We start from the raw sequence: 15,112 nt of genomic DNA on the forward strand, positions 1-15,112 counted from the left end.
CATTTTTGATTGGATTATTTGTTTTTGGATGTTGAGTTTTATATGTTCTTTATATATTTTGGATACCAGCCCCTTATCAAATATGTCATTTGCAAATGTCCTCTCCTATTTGGTAGACTTTTAGCTTTGTTGGTTGTTTACCTTTGCTGTGAAGAAGGTTTTTATTTTGATGTAGTCCCAATGGTTTATCTTTGCTTTTGTTTCCCTTGTCTGTGGAGATATATCTAGAAAAATGTTTTTATGGCTAATGTCAGAGAAATTACTACCTGTTCTCTCTTCTAGGCTTTTTGTGGTCTCACATTTAGGTCCTTAAACCATTGAGTTATTTTTTCATATGGTGTAAGAAAGTGGTCCAGTTTCATACTTTTGCTTGTAACTGTTCCATTTTCCCAACACCATTTGTTGAAGAGATTGTCTTTTCCCATTGCATATTCTTGATACCTTTGTTGAAAATAAACTATCATATAATTGTGGGTTTATTTCTGGGCTCTCTATTCTGTTCTGTTGATCTGTGTGTTTGTTTTTGTGCCAGTACCAAACTGTTTTTGATTACTACAGCTTTGTAGTATGTCTTGAAATCTAGGTTTCTGATACCTCCATTGTTATTCTTTTTTAAGATTGCTTTAGCTACTCAGGATTTGTGGCTCCATTCAGATTTTAAGATTATTTCTTCTAGTTCTATAAAAAATGCTGTTGGTATTTTGATAGGAGTTTCATCAAATGTGTAGATTGCTTTGGGTAGTGTGGACATTTTAACAATATTTGTTCTCCCAGTCAATGAGCATGTAATGTCTTTCAATTTCTTTCATTAATGTTTTATAGTTTTCGGAGTACAGGTCTTTTACCTCCTTGGTTAAGTTTATTCCTAGGTTTTTAATTATTTTTTGGTGCAGTTATAAATGGGACTGCTTTCTTAATTTCTCTTTCTGGTACTTCGTTATCAGTGTATAGAAATGCAATGGATTTCTGTATATTGATTTTGTATCCTACAACCTTATTGAATTCATTTATCAGTTCTAGTAGTTTTTTGGGTGGGTCTTTAGGGTGTTCTCTATATAGTATCATGTCATCTGCAAATAGCTAAAGTTTTGCTTCTTCCTTACCAAATTGAATACCTTTTATTTCTTCTTCTTGGCAGATTGCTGTGGCTAGGACGTCCAGTACTATATTGAATAAAAGTGGAGAGTGGACATTCTTGTCTTTTTCCTGATTTTAGGGGAAAAGCTCTCAGGTTTTCACCACTGAATATGATGTTAGCTGTAGGTTTTTCATACATGGCTTTTATTATATTTAGTTATGGTCCCTCTAAACCTACTTTATTGTGGGTTTTTTATGACGAATGGATGTTGTACTTTGCCAAATGCTTTTTCTGCATGTACTGAAATGATCATATGGTTTTTATCCTTTCTCTTACTGATGTGATGTATCACGTGGATTGATTTGTGAGTATTGAACCACGTTTGCATCCTGGGAATAAATCCCACTTGATCATAGTGAATGATTTTTCATATACATATTGTTGGATTTGGCTTGCTAATATTTCATTGAAGATTTTTGCATCTATGTTCATCAGAGATAGTGTCCTGTAGTTACCTTTTTTGATGGTATCTTTATTTGGTTTTGGTATCAGGGTAAATGCTGGCACCAAAGAATGAATTTGGAAGCTTTCCTTCCTCTTGTGTTTTTTGGAATAGTTTGAGAAGAATAGGTATTAACTCTTCTTTAAATGTTTTGTAGATTAAAAAAATAATAAACGTTTTGTAGAATTCCCATGTGAAGCCATTTGGTCCTTGACCTTGTTTGTTGGGAGTTTTTTGATTACTGATTCCATTTCTTTGCTGGTAATTGGTCTGTTCAGATTTTCTATTTCTTCATGATTCAGTTTTGGGAGGTTATAAGTTTCTAGGTATTTATCCATTACTTCTAGATTATTCAATTTGCTGGCATATAATTTTTCATAATACTGTTTTATAATCCTTTGTATTTCTGTGGTGTCAGTTGTATTTCTCCTCTTTCATTTCTGATTTTGCTTATTTGAATACTGCCTCTTTTTTTTTCCTGATGAATCTGGCTAAAGGTTTGTCAATTTTGCTGATCTCTTCAAAGAACCAGCTCCTGGTTTCATTGATCTGTTCTTTGTTTTTTTTTTTTTAGTTTCTTTTTTTAAGTTTTATTCAAATTCCATTAGTTAACATCAAGTATAATATTAGTTTCAGGTGTACAATTTAGTGATTCAACATTTCCATACAGCATCTGGTGTTCATCACAACACGTGCATACCTTAATGCCCAACACCTATTTAACCCATTGCCCTACACACATTGCCTCTGGTAACTCTCAGGTTGTTCTCTATAGTTAAGAGTCTGTTTCTTGGTTTGTTTCTCTCTCTCCCTTTTTTCCCCTGTGCTTATTTGTTTTCTGTCTTAAATTCCATGTATAAGTGAAATCATATGGCATTTGTCTTTTTTTGACTGTCTTATTTTGTTTAGCATAATACTCTCTAGCTCTATTCACATCATTACAAATGCTAAGATTTCATTCTTTTTTAGGACTAAGTAATATTCTGTTATATATATGTGTGTGTGTGTGTGTGTGTGTGTAATATAATATATATTCTGTTATATTGAATATATATATCACATCTTCTTTATCCATTCATCAATTAATGGATGCTTGGGCTGTTTCCATAGTTTGGCTATTATAGATAATGCTGCTATAAACATTGGGGTGCATGTATTCCTTCAAATTTATTTTTGTATTCTTTGAGTAAATACCTAGTAGTGCAATTGCTGGGCTGTAGGCTAGTTCTATTTTTAACTTTTTGCAGAATCTCTGTACTGTCTTCCAGAGTGGCTGTATTAGTTTGCATTCCTACCAACAGTCTTCACATCCCCACCAACACTGGTTGTTTCTTGTGTTATTAATTTTAGCCATTCTGATATGTGTGACGTGATACCTCATTATGTTTTTTTTAAATATTTATTTATTTATTTTGAGAGAAAAAGAGAGAGTGGGGAAGAGGCAGAGCGAGAGGAAGAGAGAGAATCCCAAGCAGGCTCCATGCTGTCAGCACAGAGCCTGACATGGGGTTTGATCCCAAGAACCATAAGATCATGACCTGAGCTGAAATCAAGAGTCAGACACTTAACCAACTGAGCCATCCAGGTGCCCTGTCTCATTGTAGTTTTGATTTGTATTTCCCTGATGATGGGTGAAGGTGAGCATCTTTTCATGTGTCTGTTAGCCAGCTGTATGTCTTCTTTGGAAAAGTGTCTATTCATTGGAACAAAAGTGTTGACAAGCCCTCTAGAAAGATACTATAAATTACCAGGTCTACAAAAGCATAGCAAACTCTGATTCAGTATTTTCCTAAATGTCAAAAATTCCTAGGGATCATCAAGGGTACTTGTTAAAAATACATTTCCAGGCCCAACCCCAGATGTCCTGAACCAGAGCTTCCAGGAGAATGGCTTGGAATTCTACATTTTTAATGAGTGCATCTGATGACTCTTTATGACTAAGTAATTTTGGAAAAGGTTGCTTTAGTGCAACCCAGTCTGGAGCCAGAATTCAAATTCTCTTACCCAAGAGGTGAGACAAGGTTGGGAAGCAGGGCTTTAAGATTCAGGGGGCGCTATATAAAAAGTATATCAGGAAGGGATCCTGGAAGCAAGATACAGCCTTGAGAAATAAGACTGCCATGTTCTAGATATGGGAATTAGGGCTCCAGTGAACCACACCATTAAAGGCAAGACTAGTGCTTGTGAAATCTTGAGAGACAAGCACCCTGGTCAGATAAATGTGGTCATGGCTAAAACGCCTAACCTCTTAATGCAAATGAAAGATTCAGGCTCCTGTGGTATGCCTGTCTGACAGCCTGTGGAAGTTGTGGGTATGGCCATACCCTTGTGGATAAGCAGCAGATGATGTCTCTCTTGAGAAGGATCTTGTACTGCATGGTAGCCACTGGGGCAAATGGATGGTCCTCAGGAAACTAAAATTCACCAAGGAGTCTGCACAGGCAGTGAAGTCACTGCAGTTTTTCCTCAAGGCTTTATTCTTTGGGTCTACATGTAAAAGGGTCTGGTGAAGCTTCTGGTGAAGGTCCTTGAAGCTTCACCCTCTGGAGTTCATCAGGGTCATGGTGGCTATAAGCATGTGCCAGATCTCTGTAAGGTGTAGGCAGATCTCAGAGGACTTTGAATAGTGCTATGAAGCCTAGGAGATCCTTCTCATAAGACGGATTTAGTTTTCTTCAGCCTCAGAGGATATCCTGAAAATGCACATTACTCTCAGGTGAGGTTTGAGTGGTCAGGTGGAGGTAAACATGAGATGTAAGGAGATGATTAATGGTTTCTATTGGACCAAGAGTAGAAACTTTTAGATTGGTAAGTAGTACATTTTGACTTTTATCATTTTTATAGACTGAATGTTTGTGTCTCTCCCCTCTCCTCAAATTCATATGTTGAAACCTAATCCCTGATGTGATGGTGTGTAGAGGCCTTTGGGAAGTGATTAAGTCATGAGGGTAGAGCCGTCATGGATAGAATTGGCACCCCTATAAGGTGCTCAAGAGATCAGAGTTCCCCATTCCACGCAGCAAAAACATGGCCTATGTGAACAAGGTAGTGAGTCCTCACCAAACACTGAATCTATTGGCACCTCGACCTTAGACTTTCCAGTCTCCAGAACTGTGAGAAATAATTTGTGCTGTTTATAAGGCACCCAGTCTATGATATTCTGTTATAGCAGCCTGAATAGACTAAGAAAAATCCTAAGATAAATAATAGAAATTACACCCTCTTTTTAAAAATTCAAATAATTGGGACACCTGGGTGGCTCAGTCTGTTGTGTCTGACTTCAGCTCAGGTCACGATCTCACAGTTTGTGAGCTTAAGCCCTGCGTCAGGCTCTGTGCTGACAGCTCAGAGCCTGGAGCCTGCTTTGGATTCTGTGTGTGTGTCTCTCTCTCTCAAAAATAAATTAATAAGTAAACATTTTTTTTATTAAAAAAAAAGGAAATTCAAATAATAGGGGTGCCTGGGTGGCTCAGTCAGCTAAGTGTAAGTAAACAATTTTTATTAAAAAAAAAAAGGAAATTCAAATAATAGGGGTGCCTGGGTGGCTCAGTCAGCTAAGTGTCCAACTCTTGGTATTGGCTCAGGTCATGATCTCACTGTTTGTGAGATCAAGCCCCACCATGGGCTCTGTACTGATAGCACAGAGCCTGCTTGGGATTCTCTCTCCTTCTCTGGCCCTCTCCCACCCTCTCTCAAAATAAATAAATAAACTTTAAAATTTTTCAAATAATAGCCTGACGTATCTTTCTAAATTGTGATAAATTTGTTTGCCTCTCTCAACAGGAATCTCTCATTATCCTCTTCTTGGCCAAAAGACAAGATAGAATTTCTGGTTCACTGTTTCTTATGCTGATACTGCAGGTTATATTATGTTTTGCATCCTAAGCTTCCCTTTTAGAATCAGTAAATAACTATTTGAGTACAATTGATTGAATGAATTAGAAGACTTGGTTCTCTTCATCTTTCAGAATACTCTCTGCCAGTCACACTCCTTTGTATCGCTTATAACCATGTAAAAATCGCTTCCTCTATGAAATCTCAGATGATTCCTCTCTCTGTGTGTGACCTCTGCATCCTTTGAGACCCCATAGCACATTGGTTTATAAGTCTTTTGTGGCACTTCGCTATTTACATTCCTCCTTTTACTTTTCTCAACATTTAACATGTTTCTATGTAATATTTATTGATAATCCTCCTGTCCCTTCCACAAAGGAAGCCTGTAGAAGAAATATAAGTCAGAAAATGATAATGAAAGCAAAATAAAGATAGGACTATAAGATAAAGCCAACTGTTACAAACATTTAGTGGATACTTGCCATGTCCCACATGCCAGATGGTCTCTGCTCTCCTGGAACACAGAATTGAGTCAGGACAAGGCTGTGACTTATGGACCAGTTCAACCCTCAGAAGTACTCAGAGACTAGCTTCAAACCATTATTAGAAGTTTGGTATTAGTAGTTTAGCTCCCTACCCACCTATCTTCTCACTAATTTACCCACTCTTACTAGTGTTGTTGCTAGAAGATGGGCAACAGTGTATTCTCAACCATGCTAGGATTTTTCATTAAAGGACTTCCTTTCTAACTTCACAGATATCTCGGTAGCTCTTTACCAAGATTTCTTCAAGGTTTAAGGGTTTCTGTGCCAAGACTATAAGACCACTCATATAATTATGCTAGGAAGATGGGGTATCCCTCAATTTTTCCATGGAATTTTCATTCCAGCTTGTGAGTACTTAATATATATTATCTGGTAAAACCCCTGGCAGTTTTTCATTAGTTACAGCTGCCTCTGTAAAAGAAACCTCATTTATAAGCTGTTTTCTCTACATTGGCTAAATGGCAGTAAATAAGATAATGATCATCATTTTCCAAATGTCATAAGAGCAGCTGATGGCACCAACCTAGTCATTTATGGCTCCAGGGCAAACTATGGGTGGAATGTTATGACTGTACAAATATGTGAAAATGTAGATTATTACCATAGCAATGTAAAAAGCTACAGATTTTCCCCTAACTGGTACCTAGTTTCTGTATTTTAACCAAAATAATTATGGAGGAAAGTCCCTTCTAGACCGTTTTAAAAGCAAAGCATTTGCATTAGGAGCTTTTTTTAAACATAAAAATATTTACTTTAATTTTCAATTGATATCTTTATGTATGAAGCAAGAATAAGGAAAAGTATAATTTCAGTATAATTTTGATTCTAATAGACCTTTTAAAATAGTATTTTTATTATAATAACTATCACCTCAGATAATAACTAGTAATTAGAATTTTTTCTCACAGGACTTATTTCTTCAGAAATGCTGATTTTTTGCTGCTCTACTTTCAAAATTTGACTAAGTTGCTAATTTAAGATCATGAATTTAAGTGCTCTTCCATGAATTAGAATTTTACTCCCAGGCAGCTCTAAGCAATGTTAATTTCCTGAGTCTTTTTTCCCCCTTAGGTAGTAAAGTCAGTTACTTTAACATAGCAAGAAGGTATTAGATGCTGACCCCTAAAAGAGGCAGGTATATGCATTTACGTATACTAGGATATTTGCCATCATCATTTTTGGGCTTTTTCCTGAGGCCAGGGGGCATCTGGTACAATGTGGGGTGGAAGAATGTCAAGAGGCATCCAGGCAGGCTGGGTTGATGTGGACAGCAGTGTGCAGGGTCAGCCTATGATCCAAAGGTCAGGCAGAGTCGAATCCAAGAGGTCATTAGGTGATGCTTGGAACAAATAAGCGAAACCACCAGCAAATCCAAAGGGAAATAAGTCAGGAACCTGGGAGTGACTGCTAGAGGGATCCAAATAAATTTGCAAAAAAGTTTTAGGCAAATACTGAGTAAACACCTGACCATGTTTCCCAAGGTGTTCTGACCAAAACTTAGTAAGAGCTACATTTTATATCACAGCCTAACACACATTGACACACAGCCCTCACTGTGTCAGAGTTTTACCAAGTCCTTACCCTCACCTTGGGTAGAGGCACTCAGAAATCTTCCATTTTCTTAGGTTCTATTCTATTTCATTTGAAGATGTTGATAGGAGGCTTACAAAATTGCTTTCATGATCTGTTAATTGATAGAAAACCATAGCTTAAAATGTACTGTCTTGGGGACTGGGGAGATAGAATAAAGAGAGTAAAAAAAAAAAAAAGGACTAAGAGACTGGAGGACATGGTTTCTGGTTTCAAGGAGATGGAAAGTTCCTTAGGAAGTTACAATGTAACAGGTGAAACAACAAAATGACACATTTAAAGTAGAATAAATGGAAGCAAGCAAATTAACAGGAAAATTAATATTAGTACAAGTTAGTTATAGCAGTGTCGGCTTGAGATGTGCATAGCTAAGGTCAGCAATGAGGCCCTTCATAGACGGAGTTAACATCTTACTCATCTCCATAGCCCTTTACTGCTTAACATTCTACCTTACATTGATGTAAATAACTTAGCACAATGAAGATACAAGGCATTGTTGTTATTCCAGGTGTCCCTATAGGGCTGAAGTTAAAATTCTAATTTTTTTATTTAGTAGAATAGCCCTAAATTATTTCCCATGACACTTTGGTAGAAATTAGTTTATGAAATTACTGTAGTTATTTGACCTTGGATTGGCTCCAAGGCTACGGATGGTGAATATCAAGGGGAAACCTTAGCAAAGTGCCAGGGAGCTTCAGAGACACCCAAAGAAAGGAAATACATATCAGAGCACTGAAGTCAAACTCATCTACTTAAATAATCTTACCTCAAGTTATTCTGCCTACACCACTCACTGCACATTTACCGAAATTGTATCTGGTAGTTGTCTCCTTTCATTTTTTAAATGGTGTTGTTTCCTCAATATCTCCAACACAAATAGATTTCATTGTTACTTTTCTTTTTTTTTAATTTTTTTTTAATGTTTATTTATTTTTGAGAGAGAGAAAGAGAGAGACAGAGCATGAGCAGGGGAGGAGCAGAGAGAGAGGGAGACACAGAATCTGAAACAGGTTCCAGGCTCTGAGCTGTCAGCACAGAGCCCGACACGGGGCTCAAACTCACAAACTGTGAGATCATGACCTGAGCCGAAGACGGACGCTCAACCGACTGAGCCACCCAGGCGCCCCTTATTGTTACTTTTCAAGACTAGGCACAATGGGTTCCTTCCACTTTCCCACCACCACCAAATCTACAATGTTGATACATAGACAATGTGCAAAAATTACTTGTGAGTGAAAAATACATAAAACTCTATACAATTAGAAGTTATCTCTGTCTTGCTCATTTTATCTTTAGCCTAGCACATAATAATCATTTTATATGAATAAATAAAATTATTTTAGCAGTCTCTGAATCCCACACCCCCTTTTCTTTCAGGGCTGGAAAAACCACCATCTCTGACAACTTGAATTCTCATTTCCTTGTATTCATCACATTTGTAAGTACACAACAGAAGCATTAACTTTTTCAGTTAAAATTCTGGCAGGGAGGGCACCTCGGTGGCTCAGTCGGTTAAATGTTGGACTCTTAGTTTCTGCTCAGGTCATGATCTCACAGCCTTTTGTGGGTTCATGTCCCACATCGGGCTCTGCACTGACAGTGCGGAGCTTGCTTGGGATTCTCTCTCTCTCTCGGCTTCTCCCCTACTTGCACTGTCTCTCTCTCAAATAAATAAATACACTTTAAAAAAAATCTGGCAGGGAGCTACAATCAATGATTATACACCATAAGTGACTTTGATATTTGTGATCAGCTCTAGGGGACTCGTTGAACCTGACCACAAATTACCCAATGACATGAGATGGTTCGTAGTATCAACTCCTTTTTTGAAGTTATAAGTTAAATAATCTCTGTATGTCAGTATAGAAGATGATGTATTTAAGAACTCCAAGTGTCTTTCATACTCAGTTATCCATAGTCTTTATTCAGGGTTGTTGTCAGTAATTTCTCAGATGAACTATGAGGAAATATTCATATGTTCCTGTGGTAATTTAGACAGGTTCTTCCACGCTGAAAAATGTCTATACTGTTCTTCCACCAAGGAGAACTCTTGATGTAGCTGGGAAGAAGTTTGGAAAGGAAAAATCTTTCTGTGTAATTGAAAGGGCGGGCCTACGCCAGCCGACTCCATCTTGTTCTGTGTCCTTCACCTTGACCACACCTCCTCCCCTTGAGTAACCCCCCCCTCACCTGCCTAACAGGACTCGACCTTTCCCCAGGACCCTTCCCCAGCCAATCGGCTGAGGCCATAGCCATTACCTCACCAACTGCCCCCAGGCCCCAATAAAACCTTTGTCCTTTTGAAACTCGCTCTCTTTCCCTGGTATCTCACCGCTGCGTCGGTGCAGGTAGGGGATTGAGCTCGAGCTAGCTCGAATAAAGGCTCTTTGCTTTTGCATCGGACTCGGCTCCCTAGTGGTCTTTGGGGATCACGAATTCTGGGCATAACATAATAATGTTGTACCTACACTGGAATGCATTTCTGAATTTCAATCCACCAATTCTGGGTTTCTATCTACCACATTATATTTATTTTTATTAATTACATAAAATGTTTTTCAATATACCATGAAAAAGAAAAAAAATTAAAATAGCACTTCCTTTTTAATTTACTGTCCTCCTAAAACATCATTTTAAGAAGTCCCTAGTATTCCACCTAAGGAACAGATTATAATGTAAATAAGTTTAAAATAGAATTTGCAACAACAATATATCTTATTCAAGCATCCACAGTTTTGCCAAGATTTCATTCTCAGCTGCTAGGAAAATAACTCTCCACACAAAGAAATGTCAACTGCAGATAAGATAAATGGTTTAAATATGATCTCATTGAAAGTCTGAGTCTTTTCTAAAATATCAAGGATCTTTGTGCCAGGGAGTATAAAGACAGAGGAAGGTCTTTGTCATCTTGGCACTCACCAAGGGAGTAGCCCAAACTACTGTGTTAATTTCTTTAAGGCTTAGATGGTACCTAGATGTCAAACTGATAATTTACTCTTTCAGGAAGTTTTTAAGACTGAGAAATCTACTCTGTGATATAAGGTACCCTAGCAAGCTAGATAAGAAAAATAGCAAGACTTTGTAGGATCTTTCTAGATTATATTTAATAACACTATTATACTTAATTTATAACTATAAATCATACTTATAAATAAATTTATAAGTATAAATCCAGTCATTTTTAAGCAGCTACTCTTTGCTGGAATTGGGGCACAAGTATGAGTAAGACCTAATTTTCTAAGGAAGAGAGCTTTTAATCTTAATTGACAAAGTGAATCATCATTTGTAAATGCTTCTGAAGAGTATAAATTATTACAAATAACATTTGTGGGTTTTTAATTCATTGTTATACACATCTGTGTCACAGATGGCCTGGGCTGCTTCTTGCAGAGTATTATACTTCTTCTGTCTTGAGGTCCCAATTCTTGGAACTTTGGGTTGATTCCATATTTGCAAGTCCTTAGTAATAAATTATCAAAAAGAAATGTTTAATAACTATATACAGACAGTTGTATTTGATGTCCACATTGATCATCACCAGGTTTGTGCCATTTCTTAAGGTCCCATAAAAACACATGCTCTTTCAGATAAGGATTCTACCATTATGTCACACTCCATAGCCCACTGATAGATGTGCTATCACCTGCTCCTAAGGTTGATGGCTCCCTGTTCAAGAGGGTCTTTTGTCTTCCTGGCAGCATTAGCTACCTCTTTTTTCTTTCAATGATTTGTCAGATGTTTATTAAGCACCTACTCTATGGCACTGCTGCTCTCTGCTATAATACTACATGTCTTGTGCCCAAGGCATTACCCTGCCTTTTTCAAAGTCACTGTGTTGATCATTGTTCCAGCACATGTCCTAAATACACTGGGGATTTTTCCTGGGACTTGGACTAATGGTAAAGTAAGGTAACTCAGATTTAAATGAATATAGTATGTCTTACTTGATGGAACCAATGAAAATTACAAGCATTTAAAATTTTGAATTACTTTAATAAGGGCAGAGTAATTTCTTAAATTAATTAATATATCATTTATTAACTTCCATTAAACCCTTGTTAATTAAATGGAGTGGTAAAGTTAAATAAAAAGATGGATAATTTCCTAAAGGAGATGAAATTGTGATTTGAATATCTTTCTTAATTGGCTTAATAGACAAGCACACTACCATATAATTCATCCAGGATTTGGAACTGCAGCATGATGAAAGACTCCACACAGGTAGAGCATTATGAGAGCAGGAGACACCAAGGATTATTTCCAGAGAATGACTGTACTCTGTTTTACTCTATTTCAGTGGTTATAAACTTTTTCTTGGTCAAGAACTCAATATACATACGTCAACTAATGTTTACCAATTATCTCTTGTATGCCAGGCATTGAGGGAATGAGAGCTACGGATTTATTTGAACAAAAATAGATCTCTTTGAAAATTTGGTGAAAGTTATGGATGCCTTTCAACAGAAAAAAAATAAAACATATACATGCATATTCACGCAAGATTTTGCACAGACTCTCAGGAGGAATATAGACCTTAGAAGTTCATCCATGGGCCCCCTGAGATCTGTGGATTTAATTTAAGGACTGCTGCCCTGTTTGAAATTATTCAAGCTAGAAATGATGTATGTGTGTCTTCAGACAAGTCACTTAACCTCTCTAGGCTTCTTTTTGTTTGTTTGTTTGTTTGTTAAGTGAGGGCTGTAGATGAGTCTTCCATTTCTAAAAATCTGTTTGTGAACAGGTGCTGCAAATATGCTTGTCTATCGATGTCATTTACCTCTCTGTTGCTCATATTTGTCTGGGGATAGGAAAGAATAATACAAAACAGAGCGTAACAACATAGAGTAGGAATCAGAGAATCTTCTGGAATTTAGAGACCATATAAACTTTTTGATGAGAAGAGGCAGTAGCAGTCCAGATGGTAAATGGCCCGTGGTGAGTGAATGTCAGAGTTAGGACCTGGCTCTGTATTTCTTGACCTCAATAATGCCACAGCTGTTTCCATAATGCCATAGCACGTATAAAGATTTATCCCCCACTAATGCCCATAAAGTGGTTACACTAGATTAATAATTGTCTTCTTAAATTAATATGCTAAATCCCGGTTGTTTGCATGCTGAATTAAGATATTTATCTTTAAGTAGAGGTAGTACTAATGGAAATATTTTATAGACTTGGCATCAAAGACACTTGGTATCAAAGACACTTTGAAATTCAAGGATATTTAGGACATCCAAAAAGCTGTATTAGTGGCAATAACCCTAGTGTTGTTGGTTGGGTTGTGTTCCCCCCAAATTTATACATTGAAGTCTTAACCCCCAGTACCTCCGAATATGACCTTATTGGGATATAGGGTCATTACAGAGGTAAGTTAAAATGAAATTTTTAGAGTGGACCCTAATCCAATATGACTGGTGTCCTTATAAAAAGGGAAAATTTAGGGGCGCCTGGGTGGCTCAGTCAGTTAAGCATCCAACTTCGGCTCAGGTCATGATCTCGCGGTCCATGAGTTCGAGCCCCACATCAGGCTCTGTGCTGACATCTCAGAGCCAGGAGCCTGTTTCAGATTCTGTGTCTCCCTCTCTCTCTGACCCTCCCCTGTTGATGCTCTGCCTCTCTCTGTCTCAAAAATAAATAAACATTAAAAAAATTAAAAAAAAATAAAAAGGGAAATTTTAGAGACAGGCACTAACACAGGGAGAACACTATGTAAACATGAAGGCAGAGATCCAGATGATAGGTATATGCACGAGTAAATATTTGCAGAAAGTGATAGTTGAGCCTGTTATAAAAGACTAACATGTAAGTAACTTAACCCTATCACTCATTCAATCTCACCATTGGAAATGTTGACAGTCATATAGTAATGTGATTTTATTTTATTTTATTTTATTTTTTTTAACGTTCATTTATTTTTGAGACAGGGAGAGACAGCATGAACGGGGGAGGGTCAGAGAGAGAGGGAGACACAGAATCTGAAACAGGCTCCAGGCTCTGAGCTGTCAGCACAGAGCCTGATGTGGGGCTCGAACTCACGGACCACGAGATCATGACCTGAGCCGAAGTCGTATGCTTAACCGACTGAGCCACCCAGGCGCCCTGACTAATGTGATTTTAAAAAGGTTCCATTTATTAAGTGTTGCAATGTGCCAAATATTATGAGGCATACAGGTATACTATAAGCTACTTTGTTTAAATTTGTATCTTTCTGAAATTTGTTAATAATTCAATAATGATGAGTGCTAAACCTTTTTTATTCCATTTAATGACTCATGCACTTACTGATGCCAACAGTATTTGAGTTAAAGCCGTTGTTCCAACATTAAATCATTCTACCACATTTCAAGATGAATATTTTTAGCAAATAACTATTTTTGTAGAAAATATGTTCCAGTAACTATTTTTGTAGAAAAATAGTAAAAAAATTTCTACTCTCTGTCCTGATTGTAAAACTATTTCTGGCATCCACGGTTACATATTTTGACAGTCATCTGAATCTAATATGAACGAAACAAACTATCAGGAACAAGGAAAGATACCACAGAAAGAGATAAAATAATTGCTTTGAAGTAAATTATTATTTACTACATGGCATAATTTAAATGCATAAAATGAAAGCCTTTTCAGAACAATTATAATATCTTTTGTAAGTATATTTTAAAAATAATTATCACTATAAATTAATGAAGAATATTCCTAGCAATGTTATAAAGTGAATTGAATATTTTAAGCTTGATATTTTTGTGGGGTGGGGTGGGGTCAAAACAGCAATTTCGGATTCTGAGGAATGGTCACTTGTGTAAATTAGTTTAACCAACACTTTTAAATTGATAAAAATAACCTATCTTATTTTCACATTCCAAATGTGTAATAATGTTTACATGTGATTCACATTTTATTACATTTAATTAAATAAAATTATTCATACAAAGCACCAAGGTCATTACCTGGCACAAAGAAAAATGTACAGGATATTAGTTGTAACCCCTCACCTCCTAATTAAATTTAACAAAGCTATTAGTTGCATACTACTGTGCCCAACATTAGGCTAGATTGTCTGATTAAGAAAATATATTTTTTGTTTAAGATATAAATGTATCACATGGTTTAAGAAAAACTTTAAATTTTTAAAAATGTTAATTTATTTATTTTGAGACAGAGAGAGAGAGAGAGAGAGAACGAGTATGGCAAGGGCAGAGAGAGAGGGAGACACAGAATCTGAAGCAGGCTCCAGACTCTGAGCTGGCAGCACAGAGCCCAAAGCGGGGCTCCAACCCACAAACCACAAGTTCACAACCTGAGCCAAAATCAGACCAACTGAGCCACTCAGGTGCCCTAGTTTGAGAAAAACTTAAAAGACTATTATGCAATCCAACAAATGTAGATTGAACGTTCAAGCTAAAGCAAGTAGGGAGAAAAAAAAAGAAAGATTATGGCATTGTCTCTATCCTTGAGAAGTTTTGCTGCCACAATTGGAGAATAAAACCATATTTACTTATTTACATAAATAATGTACATAATGTGCATAATGTACATAAACGGTAGAGAGGTAGCTGTTTAGGG

At 36.8% G+C, this 15,112-nt stretch overlaps 1 long non-coding RNA gene across 2 annotated transcripts in view; it reads left to right on the forward strand.

Annotated features, from left to right (window-relative positions):
* The window catches only part of LOC113604742 (uncharacterized), a 134,395-nt gene that overhangs the window by 57,991 nt on the left and 61,292 nt on the right, over positions 1-15,112 (forward strand). For both annotated transcript variants that reach the window (XR_008296315.1, XR_003426840.2), the window contains exons 3-4: positions 1,139-5,441; positions 8,927-8,987. This is a non-coding gene — a long non-coding RNA (uncharacterized LOC113604742). The remainder of the gene's footprint in view (positions 1-1,138; positions 5,442-8,926; positions 8,988-15,112) is intronic.

This window comes from Acinonyx jubatus, chromosome B1, assembly GCF_027475565.1.
Source record: "Acinonyx jubatus isolate Ajub_Pintada_27869175 chromosome B1, VMU_Ajub_asm_v1.0, whole genome shotgun sequence".
NCBI lineage: Eukaryota > Metazoa > Chordata > Mammalia > Carnivora > Felidae > Acinonyx > Acinonyx jubatus.